This window comes from Rhagoletis pomonella, unplaced genomic scaffold (genome assembly GCF_013731165.1).
Source record: "Rhagoletis pomonella isolate Grant_MI unplaced genomic scaffold, Rhpom_1.0 Rhpom_scaffold_00002, whole genome shotgun sequence".
NCBI lineage: Eukaryota > Metazoa > Arthropoda > Insecta > Diptera > Tephritidae > Rhagoletis > Rhagoletis pomonella.
In genome coordinates, this window is record NW_023458556.1 from 72,017,972 (window position 1) to 72,029,699 (window position 11,728).

Consider the following 11,728-nt stretch of genomic DNA (forward strand, 5'->3'; position numbering starts at 1 on the left):
TAAATCTACAAACTCTGTTTTCATCCGAACATCAGCCGCTATAACATAAACACTCCGACGAATTGATAACCTCCTCCCTTTTTGAAGTCAATTAAAAAGAGAAAAATTAATAATAAGGCAGCTATATTTTAACGTTTCTAATAAAAATTACATTAAAAAAAATCTCATGCATAACAAAAAGGGCTTGTGCAGCCTGTAAACATTCAAAACTAGAAATACCAAAAGTCCGCGATTCACCACCGAAAGGGGGACCCTCCGGATTTATTAAATAAAAATATCTCTGCAATTCACCACCGAAAGGTGGACCTTCCAGAGAACATTAAAGCAAAATTTTTATAAATTTTGAATCAATTATTATAGCAGGGGGATTGTACAGCCTATAATATTGAAAACCAGAAAAATCCGCTATTCACCACGGAAAGGGGGACCCTCCGGATTTATAAAGAAAATAACTCTGCGATTCACCACCGCTAAGTGGGACCATCCAGAGGTTATTAACTTGATAAAAAAAAATAAATAAATAAAAAATATAACAAATTAATAAAAATTAAAACTGTTATACTTTAATGTATATATTTGATGCTATATTGCTACAATACATTGAAATTTTTTTATGAAAGAATATCATATACATATTTAATATATATATATATATATATATACTAGAATGGTTTAAATTTTTTGTTTTTTTGGAAATTCATACACGCTACCTCAAATTATTGTTATTTGTGATAAAAAAAAATCGAAACGTGTTCTTTTATTTTGAAAAAAAAAAGTTTTTTTAGAGGTCGCGCTGATGTTTTCATTTTTTATTTTCTTAACATGTTAAAATTCAGTTAAAAATGTATTCTCTACATATAATTACTCTGGTATTATTGGGGAATACTCCCTTAATTACATACCAATGCTGGACAGTTAGAATGGGCCTTCTTATTTTTTGGCGCTGTAAACGCGTAAGCGATTTTGGTAGAGTTCAGCAAAGCACGCCAGTTGTTTCTCTTCTGTGCCAACTGACGCTAATTGGAAACGCCAAGTGAAGCCAAATCCTTCTCCATCTGATCTTTCCATCGCAGTAGAGGCCTCCCTCTTCCTCTGCTACCACCAGCGGGTTCCGAGTTGAATACTTTCAGAGCTGGAGCGTCGGTGTCCATTCGAACGACATGGCCAAGCCAGCGGAGCCGTTGTATTTTAATTCGCTGCATTATGCCCATGTCGTTGTAAAGCTCATCGTTCCATCGTCTGCGGTACTCACCGTCGCCATCGCGTAAAGGCCCGTAAATCTTCCGCAAAATCTTTCTCTCGTACACTCCAAGAGCCGCCTCATCGGATGTTGTAATTGTCCATGCTTCTGCGCCATATACCAGCACGGGCATGATGAGTGACTTATAGAGCGTGATTTTCGTACGTCGAGAGTGATGGGTGAGCAAGGGTGATTCTGCGTTGGATTTCCATGCTGACATTATTATCGGTATTAATGCTGGTTCCCAAGTAATCGAAATTCTCTACTTTCTCGTAATTGTAACTGTCAACAGTGACGTGGGTGCCAAGGCGCGAATGCGCTGACTGTTTGTTTGATGACAGGAGATACTTCTTCTTTTCCTCGTTTAGAATGCGCCTGGTTTTCGAAAATATGATCTCGAAAAGATACTCCTCAAATTAAAACGTTGATACTGAACGATTTACGCAATATTATGGGTTGGAAATTGTTACCAAGGGGTTTCTGGGATTTCTAATTGGAAATCTGAAGTCAGTTTTTCCAAATTCAAAATTGTGGATCCAAAATGGCGGTTAATTAAAAAAAAAAAGATTGGATTTGTTCGAAAACCGGCACTCGGGAGTTTTTGGGATCGTTGATTACGAATCTGAAGTCAATATTTTTAAATTCAAAATGGCGGACTCAATATGGCGATAATATTAAAAAAACAATTACTAAAATTAAAGCGTTGATACTGAACGTTTTAAGCATTATAAAGGGTTGAAACTCGTTTCCAGTGGGTTTCTGTTGTTGTTGATTAGGAATCTGAAGCCAGATTTTCAAAATTCAATACATGTAAAAACCACATTTTTAGCTGCATTTTAACATGTCACGGAAATTAAAAATTTAGAACATCAGCGTTTTTATAAAAAAACCAACCAGCGCGACCTCTAAAAAAACTTTTTTCAAAAAAAAAAAAATAATAAATAAAAATATCACAAATAACAATATTTTGATGTAGCGTTTATTAATTTCCAAAAATAGTGTTTTTTTGAACTACTCTAATATATGGGGTGTTCCATACCAAAACGGACGGGGTTCACACTTCATGTGTTTGATTTGTTTCACATTTTTAGGGTTGATGCATAAACATAAATAATAAATAAATATGGAATTTAAGTTTGATTAATACATTTTTAAAAAACAAATCGATTTAATAGTTTTCCAAATATCACGAGAACGAGGCGATGAAAAAATTAAAAAAAGTCACACATGCAAACATCAAAATTCTCTAAGAAAAGAAATATTCTAAAAGGTACACATTTTTTGATAAAAAAATTAATTTTTGAAAATATGCCAACTCAAAAAAAAAAAAAATATGCCATCTTGAAAAAAATGAAAATGGTAGCTCTGAGTATTGCGCACTATTGAAGTATAGTATTACGGGGTGCACTCTACAACAATTTGAGTTATGATTTTTTTTACACCCAAGTTGAGTAAAATTTAATATTTTACAAGTTTACAAATTTTTTAATTTTTATTTTAGAATTTTTTGAGTATGCTGTTTTATGGCCCATTAAATTTTAGTATTATAAAGTGCAAGTTTTAAGCGATTGCAAAAGTGGCTTTAATTTTTTCTTTGAAAACGGTTTTGCGCATTTTCTTCCACAAGAAAAAAGGACAGAAAGCCGTCAGCATAAAACAATATTAAACATCAACGCAAATTTGCATTTAATGGGCTACAAAACTGCACACGCAAAAAAAATTATAAAAAAAAATTAAAAAATTTGTAATGTACCAAACTTTGGTGTAAAAAAAAATTCATAACTCAAATTATTGTAGAGTGCACCCCGTTATATTATACTTAAATATTGCCCAATACTCAGAGCTACCATTGTGATTTTTTTCAATTTTTTTTAGATAGCATATTTTCTAAAACTAGTTTTTTTATCAAAAAATTTGTATGTGAAAAATTTTTCAAGAACAAAAAATTTAACAAATATTTTTTTTCATAGAGAATTTTGATATGTGTATGTGTGATATTTTTAACTTTTTCCTCACCCCGTTCTCGAGATATTTGGAAAACTATTAAATCGATTTGTTTTTGTTTTTGTGCTGTAAAGTTTTTAAAAATATATTAATCAATCTCAAATTTCATATTTATTTATTATTTATGTTTATGCATCAACCCTAAAAATTTGAAAAAAAAACAAACAAAAAAATTGCTCAAAATATAGAGAATTGCTTAGTGGCAATTACTCAGCTGTTGCAGCAGAATGCGGCCCAACAAAGAATAACAGTGAGACAGAGAATAGAATAAGATTTAAAATGCCTAAAGCCTTTTGAGGGTAATGTTACGAAATTACCTTCATTTATTGAAGTAATCGAAAGAGTTTTAGGGGACTATATAGCTCAGGAGGACGTAGTTTTTCGAGTGATATATGATCTAAAAATTATCGGTTTAGTAAAAAATTGTTTGGCGCTAAGCCCACCAGAAAACTGGGAGTTATGTAAGACCAAACTAAAACAACATTTCAGGCCTTCAAAAGACCAAATGATCCTCACAAGTTAAATAAATAATCTCAGATTATCAAGTAACTATTAGCGAACTCTGCAGAAAAGAAAAACAAATTAAAGATGGCATTACAGAGTTTAGTTCATTAAAAGATAATGGGAACGCTATGAAGGAAATTTTTTCAGGAATGCTTATTCAAAGAGTTAAGCAATTAGCTTCGGGAACGTTCGCATTTTCTATAAGAAACACCACAAATTTGACGGAAATGAGTACAAACATGTACAATTTTATTGGATTGATTGGAGATGACGGAAATCTAAATCCAATGTGTTTAGAAAATAAAATTCGATGACAAATTTCAGACAGTCATACAGTGCCGCCTAAGTGGGCAAAAATCGAAAAACTCGTTATCTGCAATGTGAACTTGTTTCGTATTTTTGTAAAGACAATTTATCCACTAAAAAGAATTAAGCAGACATTTCCCTAAAAAATGTATTATATATATATAGAATTAAGCAGACATTTCCCTAAAAAATTTATTATATGCCGCCAGAAGCCACAGAAGTCGACAAATTTTATACTAAGAATTTTAATAAGAGCATAGCCATGCGCAAGCTCTTCACAGAAAAAAATGTCAAAAATATATTCTTTGAAATAAAATGTTGGTTTGATGTTTCCTGTTTCCATATAGATAGTAGAGAATTAAACACAGGGTGTCCCTGCGGTACTCCAGAAAAACAATTTTTTTTTAAACGAAATTCCAAAAAATGTTAATTTATTTATTTTATTAACTAGTACGGGCTTTTAGCTTTCGAAACAAGAATTAAAAACCTGCCAATTATTTGCACTTTCTGAAGTAATGCGTTTTTCGCTAATGCATAAAATAATTTTGTTAAAAAATTAGATAGTTAAAAAATTACATTCAAATCTTTTTATAAGTTAAATGAATTATTAAGAGATGGGTATCAATCGAAATGTGTACTAACTACATGTAGAGAGTTGCCACCTGTTTAAAAAATCAAATTCCACTTGAATTACAGGAATTAGGTAATTGAAATAGATAGTAGGTCTCACCATAAGGGAGTCAGACGAAAGAGGCTTAAGCAGGTTTTAGCTTAAGAATGTTACGAATAGGGTTGCCACCTGTTTGTAAAGTCTAATTTAGTTAAAGTAAAGTAATAATTACGTCTAACCATAGGATTACGACATCGTATTTGTTATTTTATTACAAATACATACATTGTCAAACAGTTATTTATTCTGATTACATTCCTTTTGAATTACTGGACTCTTGAATTATTTAGGAGTGTATTTACTCTCCACTTATTTCTTGCTAAATATGTCAAGTTTTTGCGTTTGGCTGATACTCATATTGATAAACATATTTCAGTTACCTTATTCCCTTAATTAAAGTGAATTTGATTTTTTAAACATGTGGCAAGCCTTCTACGTGTCGTTTAGAAGTAAAGTCTTTTTAAAACTAGTTCAATTGATTCCCATATTATAATATCTAATTCATTTAACTTATTAAATAATTTTAATAAAATTTGTAACAGGTGGCAACCCTTTTCAAAAATAAAAAACTTAATTGCTCATCTACAGGCCAAGCCATGTCATTTGACACCTCATTTTTGAAAATAGAACGAACTATATGTACATACCTATCTAAAAGCCACAAGAACCCAAACTTTCAACTTCAAACTGCATTTACAGTGAAAGTTCGAATACTTACTTACGTAATACGAAAAACTCGCAACAAAATCGATATTCGAAAAATTTCTTACAAAATAGATATTCGAACAACAACAACCCCGATTTATTTGTCAATGTTATTGTGGCTTGTTAACATTTTATTTTTAATATTTTTATTGAGCTTTGTACCACGATTGTTTATTAGGAAAAATTGAAAAAGCAACAAAGTCTAAGCGGTAGAAGTTATAGCACTATTTCGGAGATCACCACATCTCCTCATCAGACTTCTTTTTTTTTAAAATATTCATTTTCAATAAAAATATTAAAAATAAAATGTTAACAAGCCACAATAACATTGACAAATAAATAGTTTAGGAAAAGCCTGCCTGAAACTATACAAAAAAGCAAATAAGCAAATGGATGTATAGAATTGACAACAACAACCACGCTGTCGAGTTTAAATAGCGGCAAATCAGCTGCACTTGATAGTAGTTGGTTGAATAAAGGAAAATGAATTAGCAACAAGAGTTTACGGGATGTACATAGCTCAGTGGTTAACGCTTCTGACTTTGCACATCGAATTCGCAGGTTCGATTCCTGCTGAAGTCTAGAAAAAAGAAGTCTGATGAGGAGATGTGGTGATCTCCGAAATAGTGCTATAACTTCTACCGCTTAGACTTTGTTGCTTTTTCAATTTTTCCTAATAAACAATCGTGGTACAAAGCTCAATAAAAACAAACCCGATATTTAAATAATACCGGACAAAATCGGTATTCAAACAATTCAGGCAAGAATCGAAATTCGAATAATTCGGGGCAGAATAGATCTTCGAATTATTCATGGCCTCGAATTCTTCGGCACAACCAGTAGGTAACAGTTCAGGGCACACAAGAGGAAACGAGTCAAATATAACTCTATAGGCAAAGAGATCAAACAGACCCGAACCAATGGAGGTAGATACATTAAGTCGAAGTGGCCAAAACGAGGAAACAAACGAAACTAATGATTTTTTTACAAACTAGCCTCGGAAAACTATGACAGAAAAATTATAATAATATTAACACTTTTTGGGAAAAAGTGGCTTACTCTAGTAGATCCCGGTTCTACTATTAGTATCATGAAAAAAGCAAGTTTTGAAAAATATAATTTACCAATCGTGGAACACGAAAGTACTTTTATTAGTACATTAAATGGTAATATTGAAAAACCAAATATTAAGGTGAAAAGTGATTGTCCTTCGTAATTTAATCATCCACCAAACGTTAATATAACGCGGCTTTTAATGGATTTCAATAAGCCATATGATTTATTATAGGGAAATGATCTCACTTTCAAAAAATTTAAAATGATTGACATTGAAAATATGCAAATTATTTTGAAAAACGGTACGATCCTTCCGTTCCATATGAAAACGATGAAGGAGCAAGTTTATTCATTGGATGTAAATATGTAAGTATAATGAAGAATTTCGCACTAAATCATCTCAAATCAGATGAAGAAAGCAAAATTGAAATGTTGTTGAAAAAATTTAAAAAATCATTTTACGAAGAAGGAGATGCGCTAACTAGGGACACGATATCGAACAGAAAGTATCGATATGGTACTCATTTAAAGTATCGCTTTAAAAATATCGGGTAACCATTAATATCGGAATAAAAAGACTCGATATTCCAAATATCGATACCAAACTCCAACAAATTTTTCTGAATATAGGTCTCGTATATAGGCCGCTGCAGTGTAATGGTTCGAAGTGCCCAAAGCTTGAAAATGAAAAAGAGCTTCCCATTAAAACAAAATCGCCGTTCAGAGTCGACATAAAACTGTAGGGACCCCTTTTGTGCCACAACATTACGGCAAATCGGAGGAGAATCTCGGTCAAACACTAGCATGATGTGTAACAACACGTAGAGATTGAGGTGTTGACTTAAAACACCGAGGACGCGGGATCAAATTCCACCACATGCAATCCTAACTATATTACAAATTTCTGCTCTTTAAAGCCCCATTTATATCGGGAAGAATTGTTAATAACATTATCCTTGTAATGTGAGTTTATGACATTCAACGATACTAGGGTTTGGTACTCGATTCCAAAAAAAATATCGTTTTAAAAATATCGAGTAGAAAATATCGGTATCGAATGCCAAAAGTATCGATATGGTATCGTATCGTATCGAAATTCGTGTCCCTAACGCTAACAAATACAAGGTCGGTGGTAAGTGGGATTAAAACCACAACATATCAACAGATTAATACCAGAATTCACGGATTACGTTCCCCCAAAAGAACGTATAACAAAATCTGTTTCTGCTTCTAATAAAAACGAGCCTGAAGTATCTTCCCCTTCCCCCGTTGAAGTTGTGGCATCGTCATTTAATCCTCCACCTCCTCTAATTACTCTACCCTCAATTAGTAACTCAGTTACTCAATCCCATCCGCCGGTAATCGAGTCTAAAACTAGGAGACTGGTTGTGGTTCCCCAAATAAGTCTATATTTGTCTCTAGTTTTTCGAAGGATACTTCCGAAGACGATATCAAATTTTACATCTCGTCCAAAGTTAAAACTATCCACTTAAGTATCAGAAAATTTAGTTTTAGAAATGAAAGAAATATTTCTTCGTTTAAAATTGACGTAAATTTAGAAAATTTTGACATGCTGCTTAGTAGTTTTTTTAGCCCTCTGGAGCTTTCGTTCGTGAATTCGAGTATAGGCCAAACAAAAATAATAATTTAGCAAATATTCCCCGTCAGAATACTGAATCAAAAAACTGATTACTAAATCTGCTTTAAGTATTTATTATCAAAACGTAAGAGGCTTAAATATTAAATTAACGAACTTATAACTTAATGGCCTTGAATGCAATTACAATGTTATTTCTTTCACTGCAACTTGGCTCAATCCTCACATTTTTAATTCAGAGATTATTTCAAATAATTGTCATATCTACAGAAAAGATCGGGAGGCCAGAATCGGTGGTGGCGTACTCTTTGCCGTAGACTCTTCAATACCATCTGAAGAAGTTAGTCTTCCACACATTGAATCTGCAGAATACAAATGCATTCGTATACAGGTTGGAAGCGGGTTTACTTACTTAGCTCTATGCTATATTCCCCCCGACCTGACTCATCAGTGTATTCACAACATGTCCCTTTACTGAAATCATTAATTCAATTTGGGTGACTTTAATTTACCAAATGTATCATGGAACATCATTGACAATGATATCGTACCTTTCTCGTCTCGTGTGTGCAACAACGTATTTTTAGAGGAGATGGCTGAACTCTGCCTAAATTAAGTTAATGTATTTCGCAATAAGTTTGGCAAAGTATTAGATCTTGTTTATGTTGATGATGCATCTAAATCCGCTGTAAATAAATGTGACCCACTAGTTTTGCCCGAAGATGTCTACCACCCTGCTCTTGAGATATCTTACGAAATTATAAACGATGGTGAAAATTGCGGTATCCAAACATACGAACCAAATATTCGCTTTGATTTTGCCAAAGCCAACTTTAAAAAACTGATTAAAGAGTTGTCAAAATTGTCGTAGCCTATATACAAAGAAAAGGTTGAGCAAAGCGTTGCACATTTTAATTTTACTGTACATAAATTATTTGAAAAATATGTGCCTAAACGCATGTGTGTTCCTGAAGAACAAACACAGTTATGGTTCACTAAAGAACTGAGAAATTTGAAAAACGGAAAGTCGCGTTATTTTAGATTACACAAAAAACCGGTTTACACGCATACAATGTAAAATACTCACTATTGCGTCACAAGTTCTTTGAATTAAAGAAAAGGTGTTATAAAGCTTACTTGTGTAAAATCAAACGACGTTCAATATATGTATAACCCCAAATCATTTTATGATTTCGTAAACTCCAAGCGAAATGTACGTGGGTTTCCTTCCACCATAAAGTATCAAAAAAACGTCCAATTAACTCAATACATACCCCAATAATATCTCCCGATGGTGTATTAGTTTACCTGAAGTCCTTAAAGCAGTCTTTTAGTTATGGTCCTGACTAGATCCCCACTTGTTTTCTTATAAATTGTGCTGCTTATCTCTATGAGCCGTTAACAGCCTTATTTAATTTGTCCCTTAAAGAAGGCATCTTTCCAACTGTATGGAAGGAATCGTTCATAACCCCGCTACATAAAAGAGGCAGCAGGTCCTCGGCGGAGAACTATCGGGGATAGCTAAGCTCTCTGCAATTCCTAAATTATTTGAAGCAATTATTACAAATAAGTTGGCGCAATCTATCTCTTCTACCATTTCATACTGTCAACATGTGTTTTGCAAAGACAAATCAACTTCAACAAATTTACTTGAGTTCACAGCCTATATCTCAAAAGCGTTAAGTGAAAGCAAAAATGTGGATGTTATATATTACCGACCTCAGTAAAGCATTTGACAAAGTATGTCACTCGTTGCTCATCTATAAACTTGATCTTCTTGGTCTTCAACCTAATTTTCTACGTTGGATCTCTTCATACCTCTATGATAGATCACATAGAGTAATGTTTAAAAATACTATATCTGACGGCATTGATGTTACTTCCATTACTTTCCTGTTCTTGCTTTTAATAAACGATATTTCTACAGTTATACAATTTTCAAAAATTTTAATGTACGCAGATGATGTGAAACTTTATAAATCGTACGTATCAATCAAAGAAAATCATTTGCTATAAGCGGACTTAAAAAGCATGGCTAACTGGTGCTATGTAAATCGTGTGCCTCTAAATCTGGAGAAATGTAAAGTAATGTGCTTCTCGCGAAGAGCTGTTCAGCCATAATTTGGAACAGGTATACAATTTTGTGGACCTTGGTATCACAGTGGATCCGAAACTTAATTTTAATATTCACATTAATGTGCCAGTCAACAAGGGTAAAGGTGTACTTGCATTTGTGAAACGATGGTCAAAAGAATTTAGTGACAATTATATCTCTAAAACCCTGTTTACAACATTAGTTAGACCGATTCATAAATACGGTTCGGTGGTTTGGAATCCAAGGTATCAAATTTACTCAGACAAGATAGAATCAATTCAAAAACAATTCCTACTTTTTGCTTTAAGAAATTTCCGTTGTGATTCTCAATATAACCTTCCGCCTTATACGAGCCGATTAAAACCTATTAATCTCCCTACATTTGTCAGTCGCAAGGAAATGCTTGGTACAATTTTTATGGTTGAATTACTGACAGGCTCAATTTCAAGTCCGCTTCTTTTGGATAAAGTTAGCCTCAATGTTCCCTCCCGTGTATCAAGACACAGGGAATACCCTATTTTTGAAAACTTTTAAAACTAATTTTGAATTACATGAGCCACTCCGTTGCTTATGCCAGAATTTTAACTCTCGATACTATCCTCTCTCAATAAATGAATTATCCACATAAAAACAAAAAATCAGCCGATGAATTTAGTTCTGTAGCTGAATAGTCCGGGAGCTAGCGACAGTTTTTAGTAACTTATTTTATCATCGATAAAAGCATGATAAGATTTTCAATATAATCACGTAAATCACGAAAAACAACCACTTACGCCCACTTAGCGGTACAACGCCATCCTTGAGCATTACATTGTGTAATAAAAAATTTAAAGATAACCTTATTTTATAGTCGTTGGGCATTTGTGTGGTTATCAACTAATATTGGACGATGTCAAAAATGGATCACTTTCACTTTGATCCACACTTTGAACCACACAAAAGGCCAACGACGATATAGTAAGATTATTTTAAATTTTTTATTACACAATGTGAACCCTCCTGACACCAAAAGGTCCCACGGTGCGATGTAAGTGTTGTTGCTTGATAATCTACAGCAGTAAATTTAAGTCCACGATATGTTGTCTTTGACGATAAAATCGGCACATTTTTACTGTCGCTAGCTCCCGGACTATTAGTTCAACTAGCCCATGGTGTAATAATAACAAGGTGTTGTCAGTAACTTAACCTCACTTTTTCGGCAGGTCTATTCCGGTCACGCATTTTAAAGTACTAGAAAAGGTACTAATTATTTACTACCTTTAATCCGTTGTTGCATACTATTTCAAATTAAATGTAGGAAAATATATAATTACAGGCTTATAAGCCTGAATATATGTTTGTATCGGCCGCTCCACACAGCTTGGACATATATTGTAACTTTAAAGAAGTAAAAGCTGTAAAATAAGGCAATTTCCTATAAGATTGTAAATGATTTTCTAAATAGATTAAAACACATAAATATCGATAATAAAAGCGAATTCCTAATTTAACCATGCAGCCACTCTATTATAGTTTATCAGTAGTTCATTTGGCTCAATATTATGACAATGC